Raw genomic sequence first — 19,903 nt, 5'->3', positions numbered from 1 at the left:
CTTTGAAGCACGAAGCGTCCTAGCGCGAGTCGTTGGAAAGCGAGTGTCACGGTGTGTTTTTAGTAGGAGTTTTTGACGACGGAGATAAAACGTTCTGGTGCGAAGCCCTGTATACCGAATGTCCCGGTGCGTTCGTTTAGTATGCGTTACGTTCTAGCGCGAGGAATTGGAAAACGAGTGTCCCGGTGTTTTAGTGCCGTGACTACATGATACGATGACAACGATGACACGGGACGCCGACAGCCCGACCCCCTAAGGGGCTTCGACCCCGACGGCATTTTATTAATCAAGGGGAATTTTCCCCATACCCGAATAACAACGTTTTGATCAATCAATCAATCAATCAATCAATCAATCAATCAATCAATCAATCAATCAATCAATCAATCAATCAATCAATCAATCAATCAATCAATCAATCAATCAATCATTTTAATTAGTCAAATAATTTGAATGATTGATTCATGAGCCGATCAACGATGGCAATTATTATGCTTTATGTGAGAATTAGGTGGCAGTGATCTTTATTTTGCGGGAAGCTGTATATGGCTCACTCGACTTCATTTCCTGTTGTCGCGGCCCGTAAGCGGGATCGTTCAGCAGAATATGCTTTCACGAAGCCAACATTCCTACGAAGCTTCTGTAGTTCTGTATCTCGGGAAGAAATCACGGTGCGATACGATTGCTATGTCACTACGCCCTGCGCAGTTTCTTTACTTCTCGTAATTACCCTGAAACGAATGAATGACGCTTGACGGATCAAGCGGCTATATAATCGCAGGGAGTTTTATCCCAATCGATGTTATGAGTACTTGCCAGTCGCAGTTTTAATACAAGGAACACAAAGCCGCTCCTCCTGAAACAATTCATTAACATCACAGTGGTAAAGGTGGTTCTACTCCTTACACACACGCTTAGAGTGAGCCCAGTCAATACATTCAATAAGAAAGTATTATAAAATCGCAATTCCGAGCACATTTCTAGTTCATTTGATAACTATATTTATTGGTAATTTTCAGGCTTTCTCCTATTCATCTACCAGCCCCCTTGGTAAACAGAGGGGTGTGTCACTTGTTTTTCTCATGAAGACGACTGTCTCAGCTCTCGCCAAACCAGCCTATTCAATTTTTTTCCTTTGTATAATGGAAGAAAGCGATGTTTATCTGGGGTGTCTATGATATGCACGACTTGAAGAGGCAATTTCCGGTGGGGCGACAGAAGGCGAAAAAAGAGCGATTCCTGGAGGGGAGGCGCAGTCGGCAAGACCCCACGCGCGAAAAGGTGTAGCCAGCAAGCTTGTTCCTCGATGGGTGGACAGGCGCCAACGATACCTGGACATTGTGTCCTCAGCGGCTTCAAGTTCGGGTGGTTTTTTGTTGCGTAATTGAGGTTGTGTGAGCTCATGGTGACCGTATAGCTTTTTTTTTGCATCAATGCAGTGAGGCTTCAGAGGCCTGTAAGGTTTTCAAGGGAAACCGAAAAGAATATGAGTGGAAAAGGAATCCGGGGGAGATTGAAACCTAAAGACGAGGGTGGGGAGGGAATGGGTGAAGGCTTGGGCGAAGAATTAAAATGAAATGAAAGTACGCGTGCAACCAGAAAGCCCTAATACGGGAATGAGTGGTATTTGCGAGCACAACCCGTACGAGCTTGAACAGCTGTTTCCAAAAAGGACCGTTTTTCCTCCACGACAATATCCTATAGGCTTGTCTGCGAAAAAGCTAGCGACAACAGTGTTTGCAAATTCATTTTAGCGTGACAGTCCAGCCTACATAAATATTTTCATACGATTTTCTGCATTTTTTTTTCAGGTAACCGAATGTTTGTGAAGCTCATTTAGAGAAAACTACATAAAAATACATTACCACACCTTAAACACTGGCTAATGGACCTTTTGCCAGTAGCGATCTGCGCATGCGCGGACTGCCGGTACGCCATTCTTGGCAGTAGCCTCAGGTGAAATAAACAAAAAGGCGCCCCTCAGCTTGCTGCTTAGGGAGCGGTTATGCTTCCTAGGGCTGTACGTTTTTGTTTCCTCTTTTCGGACAGTTCCCAGCGAATCCGTACGTGCACACAAAAAAAGGCGTTCAAAAGAAAGGGGCGAAAATTTTTGAGGCTGACCACCCTGCGATCACTTGGTTACCAGTGAGGGAGCAACGAAAATGAAAAAAAAAAGTGAAGAAAAAGGGGCGCTCCGGCCACTGCAGATTGGTCACGCGAGCGTGCACCTGCTACATTCACGTGAATAGCGCAGGTGACGCGTGGGTGCGGGAGGCACTGCAGGCCGAAGATATCTTGTGCACAGGTTCTGCGAAAGCCCGACTTTGGGGGGAAGTGCCTTACGACTAATTTCAGTTCGCCGTGGCGGCTGCTTGGAGGACCGGTACTAGAAAAAAGATCCATTTAACCTTATAACCCAGGAGTCTTTGTCGGTTCTCTGCTTATTATTTTTTACATCTTCATATTTTATTGTAATTTTCGCAGCTCAGGTTAGTTTTCGGTGTCTTCAATTTTTTTCTGTTCGTTAGGTTATGTTAAATTCGTTCACCTTAGGTGCGTTAATGGAAGGCGAAGCAGTGCCAGACTACAGTGCCTAGTACATTCTAGGCACTACATCCAGGCGGGACATTTTTCATCGAAACAACGCCAGTGTGCGCACTTCAGTGGAGTGCTTACAATACTGTCGGACGGCATATAAACACAGCCTAATATAAATGCACTCGACTTCCTTGAAACGATTTCTCCTGTCATTCTTTATTGAGAATCGTTCCTCGATTATGTTGTATTCATTTTATGTTTTTTTTTTCAATATCGACTGGAAGAAATATTTATTGATCATGCAGTAAAGTCAGCAAATATACTTCAGACCAGTGTTGTACACGTTACTCTAAAACAGGAACGAAAGCTCGTTCCTCGTTCCTTCCCAATTTTGAAACGAGTTACCGTTACAAGTTCCTTTATTGCGAAAGGCACGCGTTCCAGCTCCACTTCGAACATTGGAACGTGTCGTTACATTAACGTTACATTTCATTTTTGAAATAAAAGTGTGGTGTCGGATAATCCCGAGGCGAAATAAAGTGTGAAATTTAAAACTCACACCAAACTACGTATATTATACGGATAGGAGCCTTGCCGGCAGCAGATTATGTTGAAATAAAATGGATCCACAGAAACGCTCCTAGACAAATTTTTTGGGGGAGAACCGGAAAAACTCCAGACATGTCTAACTGCGATTTTTGGTACATATGGCACTTTCAACTTCGGTTTTACGAATGCGCACTAAGGTTACTGCGCTTGAGATGTGCAGATAGAAAGTTACATGCAGGCACATAATTAAAATTCTTGCATAAAGAACTGTGTCGAAAGGAGCAATACATAGGCGTTTAATGAATGGTTATTACAATATTGCAGGTTATCTAAAATGCCTTACAGGCCCTGCGCAGAGAATTGAGTAAGCTTTGAGTAAGCTTTGTAAGAGTAATTGAGTAAGCTTTGCAGATCATACAGCACAAATTTGCGAGTAACAAAACATAACAGAACAAGTAGTGGCTGCAAGGTTCACAATACAAGTTTTAGTCAAGAAAAATAAAAAAATAAAAGTCAGCACTGTAGTCACACATGAAATCTACGCTCAAGAATTACAAAGTATACCGAACACAATCAGGGTAGTAGATAAAGTAAACAACCGAAAATAGCCAAACATGTTGACTCGACGCACAAATCAGTTGCTGTGGTTAGAAATACGCATAAGGGAAAAGCACAGGAAATAAAAGCACAGGTTTAAACCGACCAACTAAAGTAACTCTGAACGCTGGCCGTCCACGTTCCAGCGGCCTCTATCAGGTATTGTCCATACCGCATGCGACAAAAGTATGCCCAACAATGACGAAATTCCTGTCCTTTGTCAACACGACGCGCGCAATACAAAAGGTCTTGGCACTCCATTCCCGTCGACCCCCAGACCGCGCCGTGACGAACTGCATGCGTACTCTAACTTTGAGCAGTACAGCATACCGAGACACTGCGGCGCGCCCAGCTCTATTCATAGCCGGTGACACTTCGGATGAACCCGCCGTGGTGGCTCAGTGGCTAAGAAGTTGCGCTGCTGAGCACGACGTCGCGGGTTCGATCACCAGCCGCGGCGGCTGCTTTTCAGGTGGAGGCGAAAAGCAAAAACGCCCGTGTGTACGAGATTTCGGCGCACGTTAAAGATCCCCAGGCGGTCAAAATTAATCCGGAGCCCTCCACTACGGCGCGCCTCATCACCTGCGTTGCGCCGGCGCGTTAAACCCTATAATCAATCAATCGACACTTCGATTGACCTCACAGCGAGCGCAACTCCCCCCCCTACCCCCCCCCACCAGACAGTTTTTTCCAACAACCTTTCCTCGGCAGTGAACAATTCTATCGGCCAGACGCGCATTCTGGCCATTCCAGAGAAACGATGAAAGGTGAAAAGCATTCTCGCGGCTGCGCTATTCCTCCATCGAACGCCGCGTAAGCTCCGCGGGGGATCCAGACATTTCGGTGTAGGTCATTTCGGTGCAGGACGTTTTGGTGCGGACATGTCGGTGCACAGACGTTCGGCCTTGCAAGGAATGCCGTTCTGTACAATACTGCTTGAGACGTGGCCTACGTCGTCATCTTGACCCCAACCACGGCCGGAGCCCCGCTAGCCGTTCCCGGCCCACCGGGCTCCTGATCTATTCCTCTGAGGCAGGGGTCTCAAAGACGCGTCCCGCGGACCTTTTGATTCGGACTTAGTATACGAACATATTTATTTATTACAAACGTTATTGTTCGCAATCCTGGGATAAGTTAGGCCAGGGGTTGGTTGTGCGGCATTGCCAAAAAAATTCCCCCGCATTTCCCCGAGGGGGAGAATGTGAAAGTGCGAATGCACGGTTGTCGGCCCGCTTGCGGCGCTTGCGCTCGGCCCCCGCAGCCCACCGCCTCGCCGCCTTCTCTTCCATCTCTTCCATCGGGTTTGTAGTATCACGTGTACACCACGCAGTTATCAAGCCGCTATAACGCCGCTGAGTCGCCAACGCACGCCGCTGACGACGTAGTTTGAATGCGTTAAAGATATAAGGCGCGTCTAACACTGATATCACCGTCGCGTCCGTGGCTTGGTCGGTAGAGCGTCGCGCTGCGGCCGCAAAGTCCTCGGATCGAAACCTGGCGCCGGATGCTGTTTCTTTTTCAAATATAGAGGAGCACTGCGGACGCCAACGCCGCTGGCGGTGGATGGTTTGGGGTCGCTTATAAAGTGCATTCGCACTTAAAGCGTGTTTATTAAAGACGCTTGGGCTCCTTAAACCCAGAAATTTTGGTCTGTCTGTATGTCTGTATGTCTGTCCGTCTGTCTGTCTGTGACCCGATTCAGCCACCCGGCCAAAGCAAAACAATGCCTGCGCCATAGTCTTATATAGTCACAGCTAAATCTACCCGTCTATGTCCGGTGGAATGTTCATACTTCTCAACATTGTTGAAGAAGAACAAGACATTACGCAAATATGAGGCAACAAATCAATGCAGAAGTGATATTTGCAGTGTTCCTTTATAAAAAAATCAAACATGCTTGAATTTGCGAAATTAAATACTTCATCAACTGCAGAAAAAGAATTCACTCTGCTGTCGCCCGCGCCACTATAGCTTCTGGGGCGATTTTAAGAAATCAACCGGCAACAGTTACGCAAGGTTCCACTAGGTAGGTTCCACGTTCTGCTTGCAACGCACGTGTAGTAGGGAAACGCGGTTCTATAAACGCTGAAGTAGGGCGCCTCGATTAACGTGCGTCTTCGCCGTACGGCAGCGTTCGCATCGAGTCACCCGGTTTGGAGCAGTGGAACGCGGGAAATTTAAAATGATTTAAGCAAACCTTTGGCGTCTTTATCTTGGGAGGAGCGCGACGCAAGAGGAACAACATGAGAGGTGAGCGGGAAAGCGAAGGGAGGCATTCACTTCGCAAAAGCCGATAAAGACTATCGTCTTTTGACGGCATTTGCAACGAAAGGAGCAGATACGCGGCCAGTTTTTTGTTGAATATTTGCTGGAATATGTGAACCTTTCTGAAGCTTCGCTTTAAAAACTCAGAAAGCCAAAATGAACAACTTCGACAGCGATGCGCACAGTTGGTACCAAAATACGGAATCTTCGTATAAAAACTGACCATTACTCCTGCTCAGCTGATCAGACAGCTAAGCTGTTAGACATTAATGAAAATGATTCTACGAAATGAGTTACAAAATCGCTTCGAATTGCAATTTCGCAATACAGTTGACTCCTACTAATACGAACTTCATGTGGACCGTACAAAGCTTCTAACTAACAAAACTCTCAAACAAACAGAATCCCGCCGTGGCTATGGCGTTGTGCTGCTGAGCCCAGGGACGCGGTGTCGATTACCAGCCGCGGCGGCCGCTTTTCGATGGAAGCGAGAAGTGAAAACGCCCATGTCCCCGCACGGGGCACCTTGAGCAATCTTGGTGACGGTACTGGCGATACCGCGGACCCCGAGCCCCCAAACATACGCTGGATCCAACCGTGGCAATGTGTTTATAGGTGAAGGGTTAGAAACCATGAACGGTGGCCGTCGGAGCCCAGGTCAAGCTCCGGCGGATGGGCTCCCTGTCTGTTTACCAGACAGGGAGCTCCGGGACCTCCTCAGCTATCAGGGTAAGGTTGTGGAAGAAAGTACCCCCGTCCCCTGCTTCTATACTATGATATATGGCATTTTCTAAACCCCCCCCCAGACGTGATCGGCCCCCGAAAAGGGGCCGCACCGAAGTTCCATTCCCACCTCTGTCAGCAACTGTCTCTTCAACAAACGGGGATAACTATTCTCGTTTTCTTGTCATCGAATCAGCTGACCCAACGAGACCCGTCGCTTCACTGTCGGTATTCCTTGTCTCGAAATTTCTGCAAAGCACATTAGGTGAAAAGTATGAGGCCAAAAAGCTCAGGACAGGAGAAATCCTTGTCGAACTCAACACTGAAAAACAATCCCGCACACTTCTTGCCCAAACTCGCATCCATGATCTGGACATCAGGGTCACGCCCCACAGGAGCCTAAACAGCTGCCAGGGTGTGATTTCTGAGACAGATCTCCTGACGGAAACAGATGCTGACCTTCTTGAAGGGTTAAAGGACCAGGGCGTCACAGCCGTGCGCCGCATCACGATGCGCAGGGACGATAAGATAATCCCCACCAAGCACATTATCCTGACCTTCGACAGATCGACACTTCCGCAGTACATAAATGCAGGCTACATCCGATGCTCTATTCGCCCGTACATACCGAACCCGCGCCGCTGCTTTAAGTGCCAGCGGTTCGGGCACAGCACAACCTCTTGCCGCGGCAAAACAACCTGTGCGAAATGTGCAGCGCAGGACCACCCCACCGACAATTGCAATTCTGATAACCTCACTTGCGCAAACTGCAGGGGCCCACATGCGGCCTACTCCAGGAAGTGCGAGAAATTTCATCTTGAAAAGAAAATAATCAACGTGAAAGTGACAGAGAACATCACCTACCCAGAGGCGCGGAAGAGGGTTGCCTCTTTCCCTCTGGGGAGGTACGCCGACGCAGCTCGCCGGGGGGCGGAGCGGCGTCTGGTTTCCACAGGGACCCAGTTCAGCGAGTCTGACCTGGTCCCTCCTCCGCCCCCCCCTGGGTTGCCTCTGGCATCCCAACCCGCCACCACGCCGCTTGCTGAGGCAGCAGCGGTTGTGGTGGCAACATCTTCCGTCGGGACCGGTGCCGCTCCCACCTCTGTCTCCCAACCCTCCAGTGCGTTGGAGGGTACTGAGGTGATGGACACCACGGGCCCCGCACCGGCTCCCACTGCCACCGCACCGCCCGTGCCACCTCTGGCGCCCCGGACGCCCTCGGCGGTGGCGGCTCAAACGAAGGGCTCCCAAGGGGGGGCCAAGTCCGGGGGGCCCGGTCCGTCGGCCACCCCTCGGACATCCGACGACGAGATGGATGTCGGGGCGTTCTTGCCGGCGGTGCACCGCAAGGAACGCGTCCCGACGCCAAAGCCTCCCGACAAGCCAAAAAAGGCGAGAGTCACAGCCCCGAAAGACGACACATAAAAACACACACACTCCAGTAGCTCTCACACTAAATAATGGGAAGAGAAAACATAATTCAATGGAACTGTAGAGGCCTTCTTAAAAATCTTGACGATGTATACGAAATACTGCATGCTAATCAGCCAAGTGTAATGTGTGTTCAGGAAACACATTTGAATTCTAAACACACAAATTTCTTGAATAGTTGCATGGTCTTCAGAAAGGACAGGGTTGGCTGCACACACTCTTCTGGCGGTGTGGCCATAATCGCCCGCAAATCCTTAGCATGCCACCCTGTCACCTTGAACACCGTCCTTGAGGCTGTAGCAATACGCTTAATAATATTTAATAGGTTGATAACGGTATGCTCCATATACATTCCTCCTGATGTTACACTTTTGAGTTCTGACTTCGAGGCGCTGGTTGACCAGCTGCCCGAACCATACATCCTGACAGGCGACCTTAATGCTCACAACACTCTTTGGGGCTCTTCTCGCACGGATGCCCGAGGTCGCCTTATAGAAAAGTTCCTTACATCTTCAGGAGCATGCCTTTTCAACAATAAACAGCCTACATACCATAACATAGGACACAACACATACTCATGTCTTGACTTGGCGATTGGCTCCGCAGTTCTCTTTCCTCTTCTCGAGTGGGGTGTGGGCACTGACCCATACGGTAGTGACCACTTCCCCACCTCACTCACATACATAGGTAAAGGCCCATGCAGTCCATCTTCCCATAATAGGTTCAATGAAGCACGAGCTAACTGGAATACATTTACAGAGACATCCAAACTACACCACACATCCATAGGACACCTACACGTCGAAGAAGCTACCCAACTCCTCACGGCGCACATCCTCGACGCCGCCGAAAGGTCCATTCCCCACGCCTCTGGTGCCCCGCGCAACCAGCGGAGGCCGTGGTGGAATGAGGACTGTAGGCGGGCGCGAGAGGCCCAGAACAAGGCGTGGGGTATCCTTCGTCGGTACCCCACGTCGGGAAACCTCCTCTTGTTCAAACGGGCCAAGGCGTTAGGAAAACGTGTGCGCCGTGAGGCAAAACGAGAGAGTTGGCGTACATTCATAACATCAATAAACTCCTACACAGACACAAGGAAAGTATGGACACGAATACGCAAACTAAAAGGACAACAGACACACAGCCTGCCCCTGGTCAGTACAACAGGGGACAAACTGGAAGACCAGGCTAACACACTCGCACAACACTTCCAACACGTGTCCAGTTCAGCACACTACACTAGCACTTTCATGAAACACAAACAATTGGCCGAAAAGAAGTCTTTACGTGATAATGATAAGTCAACCTCCTCTTATAACTCGGAGTTTTCACTTCATGAGCTGAGGACCGCTCTGAGCACTTGTAAACCCTCAGCTCCAGGCCCAGACAACATCACATATACAATGATACAGCACCTACACTCAGACACTCTTCTAACACTCCTCCACCTATATAACAAGATTTGGCTTTCGGGGCACATTCCTCGCTCTTGGAGGGAGGCCATAGTAGTGGCTATCCTAAAGGAAGGGAAGGACCCTTCCTCTCCATCCAGTTACCGGCCCATTGCTTTGACAAGCTGCCTGTGCAAGCTCCTCGAGAAGATGATAAACCGTAGGCTCGTGTACTTTCTTGAGTACAATGGTCTTCTCGAGGGCTGCCAGGCAGGCTTCCGGGCGGGGCGATGCACAAATGATCAACTGGTTTCTCTAGAGGCCTACATAAAGGATGCATTCATTCATAAGCAATACTGTATGACAGTATTTTTTGACATTGAAAAGGCATATGATACAGCATGGCGCTACGGCATTCTTAGAGACCTAAAAGCTTTTGGTATCTCGGGTAACATGCTGAACACTCTTTGTAGTTACATGTCTTCACGAACATTTCGTGTCAGGGTCGGTTCGGCACTTTCAAATGTTCACGTGCAGGAGAATGGCGTGCCTCAAGGTGGCGTATTGAGCTGCACCTTGTTTATAGCTAAGATGAACTCTCTCCGAAAGGCACTGCCGCCAACCATATCCTGCTTGATGTATGTAGATGACGTTCAAATATCTTTCAAATCATGTAACATATCCATTTGTGAACGTCAGGTCCAGCTTGGGGTAAATAAACTTTCTCGCTGGGCAGATGAAAATGGATTTAAACTTAATCCTTCTAAAAGTACCTGCGTTGTATTCTCAAAAAGGCGGGGCATCCTGCCCGATCCCGATGTAAAACTCTTTGGTGACTCGATTCCAGTAAAAAGAGAACACAAGTTTCTGGGTGTGGTGTTTGACGAGAAACTCTCATTCATACCCCACATAAAACGACTTAAACAAAAATGCCTAAAAACAATGAATATTCTAAAAGTCCTGTCTCACCAATCGTACGGTGCAGACAAACAACTCCTGCTTCGACTTTATGCCGCGTTGGTAGGGTCACGGTTGGACTACGGAAGCGTTGTGTATGGGTCAGCCACAAAAACAGCACTTAAAATGCTCGACCCAGTGCTTCACTTAGGGCTTCGCCTGTCTTGTGGCGCATTCCGTACGAGCCCTGTACAGAGTCTTTACGCAGAGTGTGACAAATGGTGCTTATCACACCAGCGAACCTATGTTGACTTGTTATATGCCTCTAAAATTTCATCAATGGACAACCATCCTTTTAAACCGGTTTTTAATGATACATCCACATCAAAACTCTTTTTAAATCGCCCATCCATTCCTGTTCCCTTCTCGCTCAGAGTAAGGGACGAGGTCACAATTCATGAGGTCTCCTTTGTAGACACATTCAAGTCATCTATCACTGATCTTGTAGCACCATGGCACCTTCGTCCAGTTGCATGTGACTTGTCTTTCTTAAAATACAATAAGAACAGGACACCGAAAAGTGGGATTCTGCAGCATTTCATGTATGTGCAGGATAAATACAAGGCTGCAGAGTTTTTCAGCGATGCATCGAAAACGTTCACTGCAGTGTCTTGTGCGGCGCATGGGCCGAATTTTGAAGCATATAGAACCATGAATGTAAAGACAAGTATTTTTACGGCAGAAGCATATGGCATTTTTCTTGTTGTAAGTCACATAGTTGAACATCATATTCCTAAATCCATCATCTATACAGATTCACTGAGTGTCGTCCGTACATTGTCATCCGGAGAGTCCTCGAAAAACCATGTAGTTAACCTTGTCTTGAAATCAATTGTGCTGGCATATTCTTCAAACCTTGAGGTGACTGTGTGTTGGGTGCCAGGCCACTCTGGCATCGGCGGAAATGAACTGGCGGATGAAATGGCCGCCAATGCTGCACTCCGAAACACAGTAGACATAATAACACTACCTTACACAGACCTCAAGCCACACATAAGACAACACTTGCGCAGAACATGGCAAACACACTGGAATGAACAGACAGACAACAAACTACATGTAATAAAGCCACACTTGGGACGGTACACATCTGACTCGCACAACAGACACACGGAAGTCGCCTTGGGTAGGCTGCGGATAGGGCACACCCATGCAACGCACTCGTATCTGCTGACGGGATCTCCTAGACCCCAGTGCGGCAGGTGCGGAGAGGCCCTATCCGTAGTGCACATACTAATCACATGCAAGGCACTTCACACAACACGACACAAACACTTCAGAGAACTCTACAGACAACATATTCCCCTACATCCATCTTTTTTCCTAGGTGACGATGCCATTGTTTCCGTCAAACGTGTGTTTGAGTATTTGTCAGAAGTCCAGTTTTTAAACCTCATTTCCTATCACGCATCATGAAATCTGGCCCTTTACACCAGCCATCCTCACTGTCTTTTATTGATTTTACTTTTGTTCTTGCTTATTGATTTCAGTGTCTAAGTTCTCACCTCTCATATTTAACCACTGTTTTGGCGCTCTTTGCCCTAGTTGGCCTTGCGCCATTAACATCCAACCATCATCATTGAAAACGCCCATGTATTCGTGATTTCGGCACACGTTAAAGATTTCCAGGTTGTATAAATTAATCCTCCACTGCAGCACGCCTCACCGGCTGTGTTGCGTCGGAGCGTTAACCTCATAATCAATCAATCAATGAAACAGAAAGCACAATGAGAGCAATGCCATAACTACGCTACACGTCTTCCTTCTTTATTTTGGTCACAACCTCGACTTTCCTTGCCAATACAAGCGCACGACATGGTTTGTCCTGAGTGTGAAGGCTTATCGCTAAAGTTGAAGCCTGAAGCCTACACCACCCAAATGCTTACACGGAGTTGTGTGCAGCCAGGAAACTACAAAGAACGTAGACATGCGAACGCTGGCGCGAGTTTCAAGTGAACTGCATGGCTGCGGGCGGCCTCAGTTGCGAGGGCGCCGACATAACACATCACGGTGGTGTTTTGACGCCGAAAAAGTTGAATTTCCTCGAGAACTGACTGCTACCTGTATGTTTTTATTCAAAATACTTCCAAATTAACCGACAAAATTGGTTTTGGCTTCGAATTATTAGGCAATTTTTTAATCGAATTGCCCGTATAATTTCCGGACCCAGAACATCACTTCAAGTTAACCAAAAATTCTAACTAAGCGACTTTTAATTGTCGGGAGTCGATTGTATCTTGTTTGCGAGCGTATTGACCGGACGTAGTCCGAACGAGCACAAGGAACAGGACACGATTGTTGTTTGCGATTTAAGCTATTCTTCTGTTCAATATAGTAATCAAATTTGAAAAGCCTGCAGTTTTATTCAAGCAGACAAACATGAGGCTGTCTGTTTTACGGTGTTTTCAACGCGCTAATGGAATGTCTTAGGGGCAGCGGCTTCATGTTCTTTGTGTTAAAACTGACTAATAATTACCCGCGCGCGATATCGCCTAAGATAAAACTATACATGAACATGTAGCCTCCTGAGCAGTCAGACTTCATTAATATGCTTCGGGGTCTCTTCAGCACAACAATAGTTACAGCCATTTTCTGTAACCATTCCCATCCCGTAGACGTTCATATGTTTACAACAATTGCTCAACGTTGAGTATTTCACTGTGGCCCACCTAATTACGACAAGTAAATGAACTCGCCGTGATGAAAGATCTGCCAGGTCACACCATAATTTTTCCCGAGATAATATACGCTATAAACACCCACCTTTTCGGCAGCTAAAGTTGCCCGCGAAGTAAAAAACCGTCAACAACGCCTCACCTAAAATATTCAGTAGCGATGACTAAACACAATTCTAAACACAAGCCTTTGAATAATAATTTTACTGTAGACCACTCCCTGAATATTTACTACGTTAAAACGCATGGAGAAGTGCAGTTAATTGCTGTTAGCGCTTGCTTCCAACACATATGTACAGCTGCAGCCCCTCGCAGGCACACTGCTGAAATATTTTACAGCGCAAGGAGCATAAAACGGCTACATCTCCAGAGGTAAGAAGTCACATTCACGGGACCGAAGACACCCACTCGTGCGCGGCCCGCGAGCGCCCAGCCGTGTTTTCTTGTATGTTTAGGAATGGTGGAGACCCGAAGAGCACAAAAGAGCACGGCCTTTTGTGCACGTCCCGACCCTCCTATTTGCTTCTTTTGATAATTCGGCATGCTTCACCGGAAAGAGGGGGGCCCTTGGGGCGTGTTGGTAAGAGCGGCTTCAGGCCTCCCGAGTAGGGGAGAAGGAAAGAAAAAAAAAAGAAAAAGTCTCCACCTCGGAACGCCACGTGGTGTCAGATTTTCGAAGCTTTCGGAATGTCCCCGAAAGTTGGCCTCGTCTCAAGTTCTTTTCTTCTCCCGCCGAGGTGTGCGAAAAAAAAAATCTGTATAGTGACTACAACTTTTGAAGTTCTTCTTGCGTAATTAATTATTGTGTACCTAAATGCACGTTTTTTTTTCTATTGTGCAATGTTGTATGCCTAAATTTGCATGTCATAATTTTGCTTAGAGTCCAATAGTGGGCTGATAACATGTGTGTGCAGTAGATGAGTGTAGTTCACGCTTTGTCATGACTTCGAATCAAAGATGTCCTCATAAGAGTTTTGAATAAAAGAAAACCGAAAATAATGTTTGTGTAACGCTCCAATTAAAGGGACACTGAAGTGAATTTGTCAAGCTCCCGTTTTTGCTTGCACTGCGTAGACTGGCTCAAATTAGCACACTTACCATCGTTTATCCGGTTGACAAATCGGTAATTATTTTACAAACCGCGAAAGAAGAAAAACTACCATGCGCGGTTTGCGGCGGCCGCACCAACTAAGGCTGTGACGTTGAGAGGAGGGGCGCCGTGATTGGACGATGCCCAAGGTTAGCAATCACACAAGTTTCGGTTTCGGTTCTGTAAAACATAACCAATGGCTTTGTTGGATGGGCATTCTCAATATCTCAGTAATCATCGTACCGCGCTTCTGCCATGTTGTCGGCTGTAAAATGCACAAGATAAGCCTCCCAGGACGGCTTGTAGTCGTAGCATTCACTAGCCGAGACCTACGCAGTGCATGAACGCCCTCCGCGTACCCGCAGACGCCCAAATGTCATGCGCTTTCCACCATATTTGGAGCTTGCCTCCCTCATGCCTGTATCGTAAAAAGCGTGTTCGCACCAGGCCAAGGGTCTGTTCATTCTGGCCTGTGCCCACTGCCTGCAAGCAGTCGGTGCTTATGGCAACAGCACGCCAACGAGAACTCGCTAGCGCGCCAGTGCCAGCCTGCGCGCGTTTTGTGAACTAGTTCGTGTAGCCATGAACGTTGCGGCCCAAAAAAAGGTGAACTCAATATAGAAAACATCGGCGGAAAACAAAAAAGTTAACTTACAAAAAAAAAAAAAAAAAAAAAAACACGTACCCGCGGGGATTTGAACTCGTGACTCGCGAAACATTCGCAATGAATTCCCAGCGCCTTAGAATGCTAGGCTACGGAGCGGGACGCGAAATCCTTGCTAATATAGGGTATATATTGTACAACCGGTTTACACTTTTATTTAGTTTTGGCATTTCAAGCCGCTTAGGTGACTATTTGTTGTACTGCGATCGTGCAGTAAGCGTCGCCCGAGTTTCCACAGTAGCTCACGTCTAGCAATTGCATTTCGTAGACGGAAAAGCGTTCGCAGATGCGTAGTCGTGCTGCTGACCGCTGTGCTTGTCCGCCCAGCGCAAAAAAGTGCTTCCCGCGCCCTAGTTTTACGCTGTACGGTAAAAATATCAGTTGATTTTATTTGCTTAGTACCTATATTGACTTCGCTGACTCTTCTCCCGCCTTCAAGAGGCCTTATATTTTCCTACTGGCGTACCAGTTAGCGAAGCGTCGCATGTGCAGCGCTTGTGTGAAGCGACCTTGACTTGGAGCTAGATACAGTGTACAAACAAACCAAGTAAAGAAAGGCACATTCTTCCATTCACAAACGTGTCCTGGCCAACGAATTGCGACCAAGCAATTTTTTTTTAACCTCCTTGATTGCGACGACCCGCCGGTGGCCGGCGGACGAAACGCTGGGCCGACTGACTCTGTCGGCCGGGGAGCCGTGCAGTAGCGCAGCCGTGGCGCAGCCAATTGCCAGCTCATCCCCTCCTGACGTCACACGAAAACGCCACAGAAAATGGGCGAGCGTAAAGAGAGGAGGACAGCGTTTTCGAATTAGTTTTTCTACTAAATAAAATCGCGTAAACGCGCCTAGAGGGGTCGAAACATGGCCTGGGGACTCCGGACTGCAATTTGCGCTAGTAATCCCGCAATGTTTACATATCACTTCAGTGTCCCTTTAATACCGCCACAAAGACAACAATTCGACACCAGAAAACGCACTATTACCTGCATGGTTTCTTCGTTCAAGTATTAAACGCGTTACTGCACACACATACCAAACGACGGGCGGCGGGCATTGCGAGGCATAGCCGTCGCTCGTCCAACTTTCGTGCTTGGTGCCATTGCCGGGCGGCCCATGAGCAGCGGGCGGCGCGAAAGTTCGGCGAGCGTCGGTTGCTGCGGCCAGCGCCTGGCGGCCCGGCCCGGCTGCCGCGGAAAAAATGACGTCAGCAGCGTCCGCGACGTCACCAACCTCCTTTCCACCCTCTCCACTCGTTGCCATGACGATAAATGCCACGTTTTTCAGACACCACGTACCACTAGGTGAGGATTTCGCGCTGTTGGCGCGAATTACGAGGGACCACAGTGGATGGTACAGAGGCCGCCCTGTGATTGTCGTTCATTTACGAGTATCCCGTTCAATAACTGGCGATTTCTTCTCCGATGCCGCTGAAATATACAGACAGCACCTGTGCATTCCGCCTCGACGGCGTGCACATTTGTCTTAAATAACCACGGCAAAGGTTCTGTAGGATTTTTAATGACGAATAGTTAATTTCATGGCGCCGTACACGGTGCGAATAAGTTGCCCCCGGTATAGTGAAGACGAAGTCAAGCCCGCGGCAAAATTAGCGGAACGCAGATAAGCAACTAAGGCGCCATCGAATAATATCCGCACACAGAAACATCATGACGTGACGTCGGTCACCGCAGCAAGCGTTCCGAAGGCTTCTCGGTAGGCGTCGTTAAAAATTTCCCCTATAACCGCCGGCAATCGGTAGCGGCTCTACGCAAGTCGAGCGAAAGGAGAGTGGCAAGGATGCGATCAAGCGATTTGCGGTTCACGAACAGACCCAGTGCGTCGACTTAGCGTGCAAACATTACATTCCCCCACTACGCCCTACGTGGCCAGAATAAAACGCCCTCAACAGGGAAAACCCTTCTTATTTCTTCCACAGCGTGCACGTGTTTGCATTTGATTGGTGACTTTACTTCTCCCTTGCAGCGCACTGTCCTCGCCATCTTTACCCTACCTCCAGCTCGCCGGCAGAGACTGGCGAAACCCACTATGACCGACAACTCATAATCCGCCTGAATACTAAAGAACCGCACGTGCACTCGCGCACACTGGGAAAGGAAGAATCACAGAAAAAGGGGCGCACCCGAAAGACTCACAGTTCAGAGTTGCACCACTAAGCGGCAAGACGAGCTCTTGAATTTCCATCGGAACGGCAGCACACCGCCTGCAGACAAAGCGCACACACAGCATGGAGATGAACGCCTCCAGCGCGGCGACTGGCTTTGGCTCCACGGCGGGCGACGCTATGTCGGCGTTCTTCGTGCGCGATCCCCGCACGGCGGACTGGCCTCTCGTGGGCAGCAAACTGTTCATCGTCTTGCTGCCATTGATCTATGTTTACTTCATCAAGATTGGAGGGCCCCGTTTCATGAAAAGCAGGAAACCCTACGACGAAATCAAGCCGATCATCCAGCTCTACAATGCAGCGATGGTGTTCCTCAACTGTTACTTTGTGTTCGCCTACTTGTCCAAGACGTACCTCGGTGGCCGCTACAGCTTATTTTGCCAGGGCATCGACTTCGACGCACGCGATGAAAAGACCATGAGCATCCTGTCACATTGCTGGTGGTACATGATGGTGCGGACTGCCGACCTTCTGGACACCGTGTTCTTCGTGCTGCGCAAGAAGGACTCGCACATATCCACATTGCACGTGGTGCACCACGTGCTTGTTGTGTTCAACGGTTGGTTCGTACTTGCTTTCGGAGCTGATGGCCACGTCGCATTCGGCATCATTTTCAACAGCTTCGTTCACATAGTCATGTACTCCTACTACTTCCTCTCGTCCCTGGGACCAGCGGTTCAGAAGCATCTCTGGTGGAAGCGCTACCTGACGCAGTTCCAGCTGGCTCAATTCGTGATACTCTTCTTCCACATGTTGATCCCGCTTTTCAAAGACTGCGGCTTCCCTCTGGCTCATATCTGCATTACACTGCCACAGGGTATTTTCTTCTTCGTTATGTTCATGCGATTCTACATCAAGAGCTACACGAAACGCAAGAGGCCCCATACTGGAGTTGAATCAAAGAGCAAAGCTCAGTAGGTGCAGTGTAACCCGTGGTACTTCGCTTGCAAGGCCCAGAAGTGTGATCTCCGAGCATCCAGCAAGATACCTCATGCATGAGTAAGTCAACAGAAAGGACATGTCTACGCGAACCTTCCTGGCAAGCTTGTGAATACTACTTGCGTATGCAATACGTGTGTACGCCTTTATTTCCGGTGAAATTCTTTCAAAAAGCACGATGCGTGGGCGTTAATTGTTGATGAGAAAGAATTATCAATTTTGTGATGCAATGACGTCCTTAAAGCACGACCACGTACTTCGAGGCTGATAGTTCAGCAAAATATACGTACTTGCTCTCGTCAGGTAGGGCCTGTGGCACCTACTCCGCAACAGTTTCTTTAAGAACGCTGCCCCCTAGGGTGAATACATAGGCAGACAGGCCGGGAAATCATTGAAGCTTTTCACATCAGGAGATTGGGAGCCGATTGTGTTAGCCAAACGTCTATTGCACTGAGTGACAAAGAATATGCGGACTTTGCTAGCACGTGCTGTGGTTTGTGATGTTCCGTTGTTTTGTATCCTTGTTATCAGCCCGGTGCTGCCCACCGTTTATTCTTCATGAGTTTCATGTTGAGGTGTTGAGTGTTGACGATGTGGGAGAGAGGGGGTCCGGGGGAGTGTGTTGGATTCGGATGTTTTTGTGTTTTTCTCTGTCCCTCTCTTCTGTTGTAAACTTTTATTTTCCCCAAGGATCGCGTGAATAAACCAGTGGTGAGTCAGCGCTCGTCCTGTCCGTTTCTTTCGTCCACGTCTTTTTTCGCGCTGTTGCCCAGAATGACGTCATACCAACTTGCCCTGCTCACTACTCTGAATACATATGTATATATATATATATATATATTCGCCAACGCCCCGGAAGCACACTGATGCGCTGTGTTTAATGGTGGTTACTGCATCCCCTGTTTATATATCGGGAAATTTAAGTCCACTTTTAGTGCTAGCAACGGAAGATACAGCACTCTAGAAGTTGATTTTACGTATATGCGCGGCCAAATTTGGCGCAGATTTCCTTGTGCACAAGGCGGAATATTTAACCTTGTCATGTGCCGTCCAGCTTTGAGCTTAAGTTCAAGGTGCTACGCACCATTGACCATGATTTCAGATTTTTCTTTCACTTCACAACGTCACTTCGAAAACGTGAGGGTTGAGCTCCAAATTTCATCCATGCCATATTATCAGCATCAACGCGGCTCCTTGATTCAGTAGAGGATTTTTGTTAATAAAGTTCTTTTACTCATGTATAAAAATTTTTGTGCCTGGTATTAGTGCTTCAGAACCTAGCGTTTCCGAACGAAGAGATTGTACTGTGACGCCGTCTACCTGCTTCACGATATATACAAAATATCGCGACAAAATACTGAGTGACATTTAGAACTCGCACACACTACAAGTGTCCTAATGGAGGGCAGATTTCTACTCCTTTTTTTGTCGAGGACGGTTTGCGACTTCATTGGACGTTTCCTCCGGCGACTCTCCTCAATCCATCCAATGTCATCACGACGCACCTGCTCACAAAGAAGGCAAGCTCAACTGTACGCGCTTCTTGCCTTTCATGGCGTACCTACTACCACAGCGATTGGTGGCGTGGAGGTGCTGCGCCCTAAGCATTTTTTCCTCCGCCGTCTTGCTCCGAAACGTACAGTCTTCGTGAAAATTTTGTGGGCCACGGCGACCGTGGCCGGAGCAGGCGCGCGACCGAGCAGGGGCGCTGCGCATGCCGCTGTCGGCTGGTTGCGTGGCTAAAGAGAGCGAGGGGAACTTCTGCTCTCGCTTTCGTAGTGTGGCCGGCGCGAAAGTACTGCGCAAAGTGCCTGCGCTGAAGCGAAATGCGCTTGCTCTGAGAAACCGGCCCCGCTGCACTTATTGCGCCAGCAATACTACAAAAGGAAGCGCGTAAGTCCCCC

General features: G+C 48.3%; 1 pseudogene; it reads left to right on the top strand.

The window, feature by feature from the left end:
- Nucleotides 1-16,901: 16,901 nt before the first annotated feature.
- On the top strand, nucleotides 16,902-18,718 carry LOC144173467 (very long chain fatty acid elongase AAEL008004 pseudogene; annotated as a pseudogene).
- Nucleotides 18,719-19,903: the final 1,185 nt, after the last annotated feature.

The sequence above is a fragment of the Haemaphysalis longicornis genome, unplaced genomic scaffold, assembly GCF_048455015.1.
Source record: "Haemaphysalis longicornis isolate Haplotype H1 unplaced genomic scaffold, Haemaphysalis longicornis Haplotype H1 scaffold_3, whole genome shotgun sequence".
Classification (NCBI taxonomy): Eukaryota; Metazoa; Arthropoda; class Arachnida; order Ixodida; family Ixodidae; genus Haemaphysalis; species Haemaphysalis longicornis.
Note: the sequence above shows the minus strand (reverse complement) of the source record. Positions and strands in the feature narration are given on the sequence as shown.